Below are 12,175 nucleotides of genomic sequence, written 5' to 3'. Positions count from 1 at the left end.
AAAGTTTACTTAACAAGGAATTAACTGGCGTATAAGAAAACGGATCATTAAGGAAATTTATTATTTATCCTCCATTAATTAAAACGGCACGAACTTTCTTGATTACCTAATATATTCTTATATATTATATTATTATTTCATATATATAATTATTTTCATGTATATTACATATTATATATATTCATATATATATTATTCGTAACATTTATTTTTTTTAAATCTATCAACACATTCTTAGGCGGTGGCACGTTTTTCTGTAAACATGAATTTACAAAAATGACAAAAATTCAAATCGGTTGGCGAGGCCACATCTGTGAATGAAAATTACAATAAATACGGCTAAAAATTAAAACTATAATTAGATTTAGATACTGATGAGAATACTCGCGAAAAGTATTACTAAAAAAACTGCTAAAACGTTTTTAACAACGTACGAAGAAGACGACGCTCTCGCTGCGAGCCTCAATCTTCTTTCACGGAACATCTGCACGGACAATGCGGACCATGGGGCTCTTTAGCATTTTTATGCGAGCTGCTGCTGACAGTTTATTTTATTATATTGCTAGGCGGCTGCCCACCGTCCATCGTCTAGGAGAATTCATAAGTCAAACCCCATGTAAGTACGTCCAGAGCAAGGTATTTGCACATAGAACTCATTCTGCTCCATCCTCTGATCACTATTTACGATTGTTGATATCGATTAGTCGGCAGCAAAATTATGTAACCACAGGAAATAATTTATCAATATACGTTTGGGTGTAGTAATTAAATTTTATCTGGCAACGAGATCTTTCAGCAGCGATTTGGAGTAAAACGAGAGTCATTTGTTCAAAAAGAAAGGCGAGAAAGGCGGGACAAGTGGATACGCAACAAAATTCAATTTTAGCGCTCGTGGATAGTTCTCATTTCGAAGATAATTTCATCATCACAATCTTCAGTGTATATACACCCCCTGAAAATTGTATGTACCTCTAACTGCGCGTGTATACATGCAAACAAAGATAACATATTGAATAAAAAGATATATTTCGCAGATGGAAGATGCGCCATGCGAACCTGATAAATATTGATGACACGACCTCATTTCGAAGATAATTTCATCATCACAATCTTTAGCGTATATACACCCCCTGAAAATTATGTACCTTTAACTGCACGTGTATACATGCAAACAAAGATAACATATTGAATATAGAGATGTGCGAACTATTCGAATTCGAATCGAATCGAATCTAATGTAATTCGATTCGATTCGATTCGAATCTGAATCCCTATGATTCGAATCCGAATAATTCGAAAATTTCGAATCGAAGATTCAATTACGAATCAAACATATTAGCGTGCATTATATTTGCATGCATCAAGTACAAAACGAGACATCTGTATGTTTGAACCCTTAACTTGTAATTAACTTAACTTATAATTAATAACTTAATTATAAATTACTTTAAATATTTAAATATATATTTTACTTTAAAATGATATTACAATATCAATATCCCCTTTCATATTAAAACCTTCCATCATTATGTGCATATTTAATAGTCATGTTAAATTTTTTAATGATTCGATTCGATTCGAATTCGAATGAAATTTCATAGATTCGATTCGATTCGACATAAAAATTCCTGATTCGCACGTCTCTAATTGAATAAAAAGATATATTTCGCAGATGGAAGATTCGCCATGCGAACCTGATGGATATCGATGACACGATCGCGAGATGAAATTACGAGAAAGTGAGTGCGCGGGGCAAGACATAACCGCGGTTCCACGTGCGAATCCGAAGGAAGCGGGCCTCGTTGTAATTGAGATCGGGGGCTATTTCGTATCTTGTGCGATACGGCGCAATGCGTGGATATCAATCGCGCGATCCACCGCGCGGCACAGCCGAGAAGCTGGCCGATTTACGATCTGGCCGCGCGACTCAACCCCCGCCGCTCTCTCTCTCTCTCTCTCTCTCTCTCTCTCTCTCTCTCTCTCTCTCTCTCTCTCTCTCTCTCTCTCGCCGGGTTCCTTGGGGGGGTTCCAGCGCAAACTGCCCCGTTACCAGCGCGTCCCACGAAGTTGCACGCGATTAGCATGACAACTACCCGAGAGCCAGTCTGATAGTTTATTACACCGAGCTCTTCGCGACGTGGCGTGCTATATATGGGCAGACGAGGGTAGCCCCGGACCCGAGGGTGGTTGGCTGTCAGGCAGTATTTTTTATCTAGTCACGGTCAACTGGCTGATCGGCTCGTCCGCCCATTATTAGCGCAGCACACAACGTCGCATCGGCAGAAGCGAGAGCCGCGCGGCTCCATCGCGACGTACCGCGTACGCGTGTGCGTTTACGCGCGTGTGAGTGCGCGCGGGGGTGTGTGCGAGCATCTCCCTAGGTCCATCTACGTAAGGTCGGTAGCTTATGGGCCACCTAGCCTCCGAGCAATAGTCCGCTCCGAAGGGTGGACACCGCCGCCGCGCCTCTTCTCTCTTTCCCGGAGGTTTTATCTTTTTAGTATTATTGCGTGATCGCCGCAGAGGCCAACCTTCGAAGGGCGGATGGACGGATGGACCGGTGGACGGGTATGAGGACGAGGATAGAGAAAGAAGGGCGAAAGAAAGAGGGGCCCGGAGAAGGAAGGGGGGTAGAGAGACATTGTGACAAGACTCCGGCGACCTATAAACCGCTGTTTCGATCGCCACGGAAATTCCTCATTAGCATAAAAACAGCACGAGCATTCGCCGTTGTCCCTCGCGGCCGCTGCGATTGCATCGCGGCGGATCGTCAGCGCACAAAGATCCTTCGTCGAGCGAGTCTCTTCTGCGCAAGTCTCTGTTTAATTATAAATATCTCTGTATTTCATAATAAGTACCCACTTCGGTACACGGTTAAAAACATTTTGTACTTTTGTTAAAATTATTTGTCCGCAGGAAGCTTTGTGTTAAATTTTTTTGCACAGTCGCGTGTTAACTTAACATATCGTTGTTGTGTTGCCTAGACTTTCTTGTGTTAAATTAAGACTGACTATTTTCATGTGTTGAAATGACATTTCCAAGTATTTCAGTAAAATAACACAATTTATATGTAAATGCATGAATTCTTGCTATGACATATTTTATATGTTCAAGTCAACATACCTATGTTACGTGTTACTTTCCTCGTTACAACAGTTATCATGTGTCAAATGTGTATAATGTTAACATTTTTGCTACGTGAAGATCGAATTTTTAACACATAGATTATGTCAATCTAACATTTTCATTTCATCAAATCATAGATCATTACTTTTCCCAAATGTTGAAGTAACATTCATTGTATGTCAATTTAACACAAACTGCGCTTCTTGACGGTATTCGAATGTTAAATTTTTGTGTTAATTTTTTTACATATTATATATGTGTTACATTTTAACATATTTGCTGTGTGTTAAATTAACACACATAAATGAGAGTGGATGACTTGAGACGCATGAAATATGTTAAATTTTACGCATTTCTTACAGTGTATCAGTGTCGATATTTATAGATTCGCGACTGGTGCTTTGGGGGATACTTAACGACTAAGCCATTATGTGGAATTATTGCACGAATTATAAATAAGAAATTACGCGCAGAAATGTATCCCTGGAAGGACGAAAATGGTGTTCACGCGACCAATATGTCGCACCTTTCGCTGCTGGCGACCGATCGCCTTGGTTCTGTTCCAGAATCGTCTTCGGAAACTTTGGTTTTACTTTTGAAGTTGGCAGGCCTTAATACCATAACTCGGATATATTCCGTGATTGATCAATTGCGAGACAATAATAATAACAACAAAAAGTCCATCTATTTCTCTATATAATAAATTAATAACTAAAAATCAAGTTTGTGAAAACAGAAATATGGTTGTGACCGCAAATTACGCAACATATCCGAGTTAGCTCAAGGCCTGCCAACCTTATATAACTGAGAGCAAGCTTTCTGAAAGCGAAACCTTTGCCTCACCGCTCACCGATTGCGTTCCCAAAATCGTCGGAAAAGAAAGCGGTGCTCGCACCGCTTTGTTGCCGACTGTACGAGGCTCCCTCGTGCGCGCACGTGCCCCTAATACGTGCACGCATGCTTGTACACGGCTATCGGATCATTTCGATATTGAATCCTATCGATATACCTCAGGCTAAGACAGAATACGCCGTTATCATTCCACCTCGTCTGACCACGATTTCTGCTATACGTATATATCCGCCTTCGTCGTCGTCGTCGTCTCGGTAGGGTCGGCCGTACGACGAAAGAACAGTTCTACTGAGATCTGTAATATACCTCCGGCTATGCTCTTCAGAAATTCCTGATCTGATGGCCACCCGAGATACTACCGCAAATTTCCTTGCAAACAACCAACCGCCCTAGGAACAGAAAGAAACTAAAAATTGTACATTTTTACGTAAAATGTCCAATAACCGAGCGTTATTGGACATAAACATTCGACATTAGTTGACCGCGCTGAGACCGAGATGAAACAATCGAGCGTGATACTCGCAAAACTCGTGTCGTCTTCTTCATTAGTTCGAAATCGGAATCGGTGAAGTTCACACGCGTGACATTCCTAAGATTTCCTAAGATTGAGACGCTTCACAGGCGCATTAGGTACCGCAGGAAGATACTCGAGGTAACGATTTAATTAACGCAACACGCCGTATATATATATACTTTGGGGAGAAGGAAAGGGTGACGGGCGTCGCGTATCAATCGAATTTCTCTGATTTACCGCGCTGGGGTGACTGCGAGACCAGTGAATTGTTTAAAGTGGGCACTAAAGGGCGTTTAAAATGATCCCCAGGCGAGAGTGGTGCATCGCCTTTTTTTTTTTTCTTTCCAGAGAAGGGTCTGTAAAGTGAATCGAATTTTCGGTCGTGCAACCCCAAAGCATTTCCGAGGGCCGCGACACGCGGGGAGAAGCGATACGCACATGACCATAATTTCACGCATGCACGCAGCATACGCGCGTACGTAGCAGTCGAATCTTGCGTAACCAATCCTGTCATAATCAGTTCTGTCAATTGGTGCTTGGGATTTATGAAAATACTTCTTGTGTTCTCTCTTGGTTTATCCCAGAACACTTTGTCTCATCGCGACGGTATTGAGGTTAATTACAGGAAAAGTAATCAATTAAACGATTATAAGTCTTTTTGGTTAAAATCAATAAAATTTGGTTGAAATTATATAAAAGAGCAGAATAAGACGTGCAGATTGCAGGTCTAGGTTTGAAATAATTACCGCGAGTTACCCTCCGCAAGAAGGTGCAATTTGGGCTGTCTCGCTGTCTCGCGTTGCTGTGCACAATTACGGATAAAGTTCAAGTGATATCACAAAGACGAAAAGCCACGAGAGAAGTTTCGCAGATTGCTGGAGGCAAAATTGTGTGACATCTTCCACGCGCAGCGACTTTCTTCCACGTTAAGCTCACGCGAACGAAATACTGTTGTTGCGAAGCGAGATATTATTATTGGTTCTACAATTTGGCATCACGACTTGATTGACTTGATAGTCCAGCTAGACTTTAAAATCATTTAAAATCAGCGTCATTCGAGAGCTGATGCCGCCGCACGCTTAAAATCGCGTCCCGACAGGCACGACGTGTCGTTGCTGCTCGTCCGTCGTCGTTCTCGTTACAATCCGTAACCAGCGATTTTGTTATGTAACTATAGCAACTGCACCAACTGTATTTTCATTCTTGTAACGCGTTGCACGACGTTGTACGACGCAGTCGCAATCGAGATGATGCGTCAACGTTCAACAGTTGTATCGCACGTCACGAGACATGACATTAATAGCGCGTCAGAAGTCACGGAACATGACACCGCTGGGCGGCTCGGCGTCGCTCGGCGTTGCTCATGACACGCCGAAGCGTATTAGCCTCGTTAAGGGCTGCCACCCGGTACATTACTTCGATTCTTGTTTTTCTCCGGGCACATCACGGAGTCTCATCGCCTGCTACCTCCCCTCCTCCCCCCCCTCCCCCCGAGCCCACGTGTCGCTTTCTTCACGTTGAAATTGTACGCGAGACCACCTGAATCCGAGTCGGTCGCGCGAAAACGACGAGCCCCAGCGAGAATTCTTGCGTCGCACTTGAGGCGCCGCGGAGAAAAGAAGGCGAGAGGTCGTTTCTTTCCAACAGCCAGCCGCTTATCTCGGCTCGGCAACAGGGATGCAAATCACCAGCCCCCGGTGGCGATAGGAAGACGTTGATGTGAATTAATAGCAGCTTAAGTCGTAGTTAGTGTCGAAGTGTCGCGCGTGTATGGGGAGGCGCCGCCGCTGGCGGCGGCGGGGTGCCGTATTAATTAAAGCAACCCCAAAATCTCTCTCCTCTTAACCCCTGAACTCGCGTCTCTAAACGGTACTGTATCATCAGTACCGTTAAGAAAGAACCGAGGGCCGAGGGGACGGGAGAAGGGCGAGGAACAAATACTCCATAAATATTATCTACCACTTGGCCGATATAAGCACGGATGTCTGCTGTGCAACGATAGACGATTAGGTAGCGCTCGTAACACGTGGGCTTCTAATACACACGAGAGAGAGAGAGAGAGAGTTTTGAAGCGACGAAAATTAAATTACCTGAAAATAAGATAAAAATAAAAGTCTAAAAATTATCTGAAAGTTCCACGTAAGAAATATGCGAATCGTTGACGAGCTAGTGCACTTTACTTCTACTTCATCGTCCTTTCTCAGCGAATGTGTGAGAATAAGGAATTTTGTCAGCTTAGACGAAAATTTCTATCTATAATTACGGAAGATATTCAATCGATCAAGTTTCTCTTCCAGACGTTGGTACATTGCATTTATATCACCAGCTAAAATTAGATTTGCACATATTAACTTTACTTTTTTTAATATTTGCGATAAAATCAGCTGCAAGTTCCATGGAAACGAAAGATTTCTACACGCTAAAGGAAATCGCAATTCCTCGGTCACACTCGTGTCTACTCTTCTTAACCCCAGAACACGCACGTAAAAACAACTTCAGTTAACACGCACGTGAGTCTCAGAGACCCAAGCCAACTTTGAATTGCTATTTTTCTTATTTCTTATTTCTCAATGGATTTAAACGTTTCGAAAAAGAATATGTTCCGTGAAATGTCCACTTTCATTCTGTATGATGCAAAATGTATTTTAAATAAATACAAAATTATTATAAATAAAAACTCATTCGGCAAGGAATTTCGCAAGGAATTGGAGGAAAGGCATTTTTTTCATGATTTTTTTTTAAATGAAAACGTAACTGAAAACAGCCTTGAGCCATTTTCATAGCTTGAATCGGAAACTAGAAGAGTTGAATTTTAAGAGAAAAATAGGGTTGTTGTCCAGTTTTTCAAAAAGTATAATTATTCTGAAGAATGAAAATCGACAATTTCATCGAAGGCTGGATCTTTCGATCATTTTTGTAATTTTCGCTGATATTGGAAAGTCTGGGTAAATATAACTATAAATAGACATATGTATTATAAAAATATGCTTGTTTATTAATAATGAAAGAAAGTTACAGCAATCATGGAAATTATAGCAATTATGATAATTTAGACGAACATTGCAAACGAACTTTAGCTCGGTGTTCGGAGCACATTGGTTTAGTAACAACGTTTTACTAACGTTTTACTAACGTTTTAATAACAAGAAAATATATTTACAAACTCGACATTCAGCACCAAAGGAAATATTCACTTTCGCACTGGTTGCACAAAATGTTCGGATTTAACGCACGTGGGTCTGGGAGACCCGTTTCGAAAATTGAAATGTTTATACCTCAGCTGCTTTCACACGACTGACATAGACAACTTTGGAGGGTTATAGTGTGATGCCCAAACATTCCCCCTCCCCCCATTCCAGACCCCAGATAACACCAGATAAGAAATTACAGACTGGCAAAATCGGCGATGGGTCTCACAGACCCACGTGCGTGTTCTAGTTAAGGAAAAGGCCTCGAATTTCTGATTCTCCGAGGGCTCATAACCGTAATAACATCCAAATCCATCGTTAATTATAAATAACACGCCGGAGGTCCGGCCGAAGCACTCGGGAAATGAATAGGTCGGCCGCGGGAGAGGATTTACCTCGTGCGAAAGAAGAAAGCTTCATTGTCGCTCCCGGGGCAAAAAGCGAAATTTATAATCCGGAAAAACAATTATGGAGGTCGCGGTCGAACGTCGCCGGGGCGTCGCGCCGGCAAAAAAACGGCTAATATCTCTTGTTTGATTTATAGGCGCGCAGGCATCCGTGACCGTGTCCGTGGAGAGGGGCGAAACGGATATTAAATAGAATATTAAAGATTTAGCGCGCGCGGGAGACAACAGCGCCCGAGTCCGGCCAATCCGCCGGCGGATGCAGAGCGCGCGTCGCCGGATGCAGAAAAGTTATGTCCCTTATAGATTTCAGCATATGCGCAAAAGGCCGTGGAAACGTTTCGCCGGGCGACGTCGAGACGAAGGCGCCGCGCGCGCGCGCGCGCGCAGGGGCTGCCCATTTCAATAAACTGACCGCCATAAATCGTATGTGCTACATATCGTCCGGGCACATATGTATTTACATGTGCGGCCTGCCTGTCCATTTACGACGTCCGCATTCTACAAGTTGTATCCGCGCTGCGCCGCAAGAAGCCGGAAGAAGAGTCGCCGTCGGGCGAGACGCGCCCTTGTTAATTTTGCCTGCCAAATTTGCAGGTCCCCGGGCGGCGAGAGACTAAGCGATACGATTGCGATGGCGAGAGGCGATGCGAAACCTGTCCTGATGCTTAACTGATGGGCGCAGATACTCCAGAGATTCAGCGTGTCTGACGGTCGATTCGGAGCGAGCGCCTTCGGAGTCTGATTCGCGATCGAGCGCATCGATCGAATGGTCGAATGGTTCGACCGGTGTCGACTGCCGTCACGCCTAGCGAAAACGACGACGAAGCGATTCGTTCGATTTTCTTCTTCTTCTTCTTCCTCGTGGCTGCTCTTGCCCCCCGTCTGTTCGTCTACCAGATTCAATAATTATTATAATGATATATCTTTTATTCTTCCACGTTTTAGGTTATAAGTTATATTCGATGCTGCTGGTTTCGCGCTTGCAACGAGCTGTACGCGTTGTGGACGATCGAACGACGATCGGGTATGTAAAGAGAAACGTAAATCTGGAAACGCAGAGAAGAGAACACCTCCCGCACACGCATTTATGCGACAGTTCTTTTTTACACCTCCTGCTCGCGTCCCGCTGTCGTCTCTTCTTTTGTCGCGCGGAGCTCTTTGCGGCCGAGTAATAAAATCGAACTGTGGGCAGTTTCGTCCAGCCGGGACGAACACCTTATTGCATGTAAAACATTTATGCTTCGCGGATATTGGCAAGCTCCTATACGTTAGCTCGGATCCCGCACCCTGTTCTTGCAATTTTTCGGACCTTTTGGGTTGAGGATAATAATAATAATAATAATAATAATAATAACAATTGTCATCGTCATTATCAACATCAGCGGCAGAAACATCGCCAGCATCAGCATCATCATCATGATTTTTATCATCATTATCATTTTCTTCTTCTTTATCGTCATTCTCGTCGTCATCGTCATCGTCAGATAAAATATACGAAAACAGTCATAAAGTAAGCGAAGCACAGCGAATGGAAATAGAAGAGACGACTTCGATACAACTTGCATGTCGAGTTTGCACAGTTTAAGATAAGACCGCGTCTGATTATTCGACAGTCCACCCTGGCGATCCAGCTTGTTCGAGATCCAGTCAGTCAGGTTAGTGGCAAAATGCGTGGCGATAACGATTTACGTCGGAATACCATTTTCCAGCAATCGATCAAAAACGCGAGCGAGACGGACGCGAGGGGGGTGTGTAGGACAGGGGAGCGCGCGTAGAAGGGGGGAGGGATCGCTTCGTTCTGACAAGGACAAAGAGAGAGAGGGAGAGAGAGAGAGAGAGAGAGAGTCGAGATAGGAGAAGAAAACGCGAGAGATACGGTGTGGTCCACTCCTTCTCCTTTCCTTTCGTCCTTTCTTTCACATCCCGGAGGAGTAACTAACTGAACGACAGCCGAGATAGAGGGTGTTAAGGTAATGCCCCATTAGTATGTGGAACCCGTAGTAACACCACCACACGGCGATCAAACTGCGGTTTGTCCCGATTCTCGTGTATCCCCCGTATTGACCGTGCCTACAAGGACGTGGCTCTGGGATACGCTCACATCTACGTAGCAGTCCGGTGGCAGACGAAGACCTGTCAATAGCCAGCTTGTTACCGCGGCAATGATCGACTTAACCAACGGGAAAGATCCAGCGGGCGCACTGGATTTTCGGGACGTCGAACGCTGGACAGCGTGTCAACAGTGTTTTTCCCTTCACGGGCTGCCGGGGCCACTCGTCTTGATTTGAGTCGTCTCATGGAATTTATTATCGGCGGATGAGAGAAAGACCGCGGAGAGAGAGAGAGAGAGAGGGAGAGGGAGAGAGAGAGAGAGAGAGAGAGAGAGAGAGAGAGAGAGAGAGAGAGAGAGAAAGAGAAGGGCAATTTATCGGGCATGCCGCGTCGAATTCTAATTTACGATCGCGTCTGTGCCGATGGATCTGTGCGGAACCGCGGCTATTCTTATGCGGAGAGATACTCCGACTGATCATCGCACGTCGAGCGAAGCGATGTTGAATATCGTAAAATTTGAAAAAATCTCACCGGCATTTGACGTCTTCTTTTTTCATCGGCCACGACGACGACGTATCCGAACGACGCGATTCTAACCGAAAGATGCATCGCGATCGGAAAGTTCCGTTATTCTCTCGCACGGCCACTTTCACCGACCGAGATCGGTTTATCTGAAATTCACAACAATTTATACTTCCGCACAAGCGTTATCCGTCCGATAAAGGATAACGTCTCCCCTCTCTCTCTCTCTCTCTCTCTCTCTCTCTCTCACTCTCTCTGTCGTTTGAGATTATTATATTATATAATATATATATATATATATATATATATACGAGGCGGAGACGATATCGCGTCTTTTGATAGTACGATTGGCAGCGGCGATAGAGGCGGCGGGGGAGGCGACGCGGTGGCGGGGTGCATGAATTTCAATCAACATCTTATCTGGTACACGAGCGGGGTTGAAGTGCCGCTGGATCGTGATCAAGTGGACCGTCATGGTGAGGACAATACACGCTCCGTGTCCGACAAGTGACAATACGCTATCAGACTCGTTGAGGCGTATTGCTCTTTTGTCCGGGTGCCGCGCTATACCTGCGTATACTCGAGCGAGTTCGAGGAAGCACCTAGGCGCATCGGATCGATCTGTATGCAAATGGACGCGGCATACAAGAGAGAGAGAAAGAGAGAGAGAGAGGGAGAGAGAGAGAGAGAGAGCGAGAACGTGAGGAAAGATGATTTCGAAGTTGCACAAATCGCTGGGCCGTGTTGCGCGGCCGCGGCGGTACGCGCTGATGCGTCACTTTCGGTCGGTATTTAGCAGTGGACGAGTGAAGGACCGATCGCGCAGCAGTCGCGTGATATCGCGGGGTTGTAAGTGTAACACACCCCGCGAGAGTTCACGTCACTCCTTTGTCTCGGCTGATCCCGCTGGTCCCGGTTATAAGTTGGCGGATTTCACACAAGCGACGCCGAAGCGACTCCGCCGTCATATTAAACTCATTTCAAGACTATCGCGCAACTTTGGGACATCGCACATATACCGACCCCTCTTCGGGGCCACGTCGACCCCTATACAGTTATAGGGTTCGGAACTGCCAAGGGGTCGAACAGTACGGCCTCCGATAGGATTTACTGCCGTAGACATATTTCAAGTTCGATCCGAGGTCTTTGGCGATCCTGCGTTCCTTAATGCGCGTCCTCCTGTTTCTTCTCCTTCCATCCTTTTGCACAGTTTGGCAGCGGGACTTTTTGGAATATGATTCAGGTGACGCGTCGGAGGAGGTAACGAGTTGCTCTTCGGGAGTGACACTTGTCCAAGCCCAGGATATCAACGCGGTATATACAGATCACACCCTGAATCCACTGTGAATTTTGAGATTTATTGCGACACACCTACGTGGTGGTTCTTCGAGTACTACCTCTGTCGGGAGGTAGTCTCCGTGCGAGCAATTAAGTAATGCACCTTTGGGAGCGACTCCGCCGGAAACGACGAGCGAAACAGAACACACCCGGAGACAAATGACGATCGAGAAGAA

Source organism: Harpegnathos saltator, unplaced genomic scaffold, assembly GCF_003227715.2.
Source record: "Harpegnathos saltator strain DR-91 unplaced genomic scaffold, Hsal_v8.6 scaffold38, whole genome shotgun sequence".
Taxonomy (NCBI): domain Eukaryota; kingdom Metazoa; phylum Arthropoda; class Insecta; order Hymenoptera; family Formicidae; genus Harpegnathos; species Harpegnathos saltator.
This window is presented reverse-complemented; position numbering follows the sequence as displayed.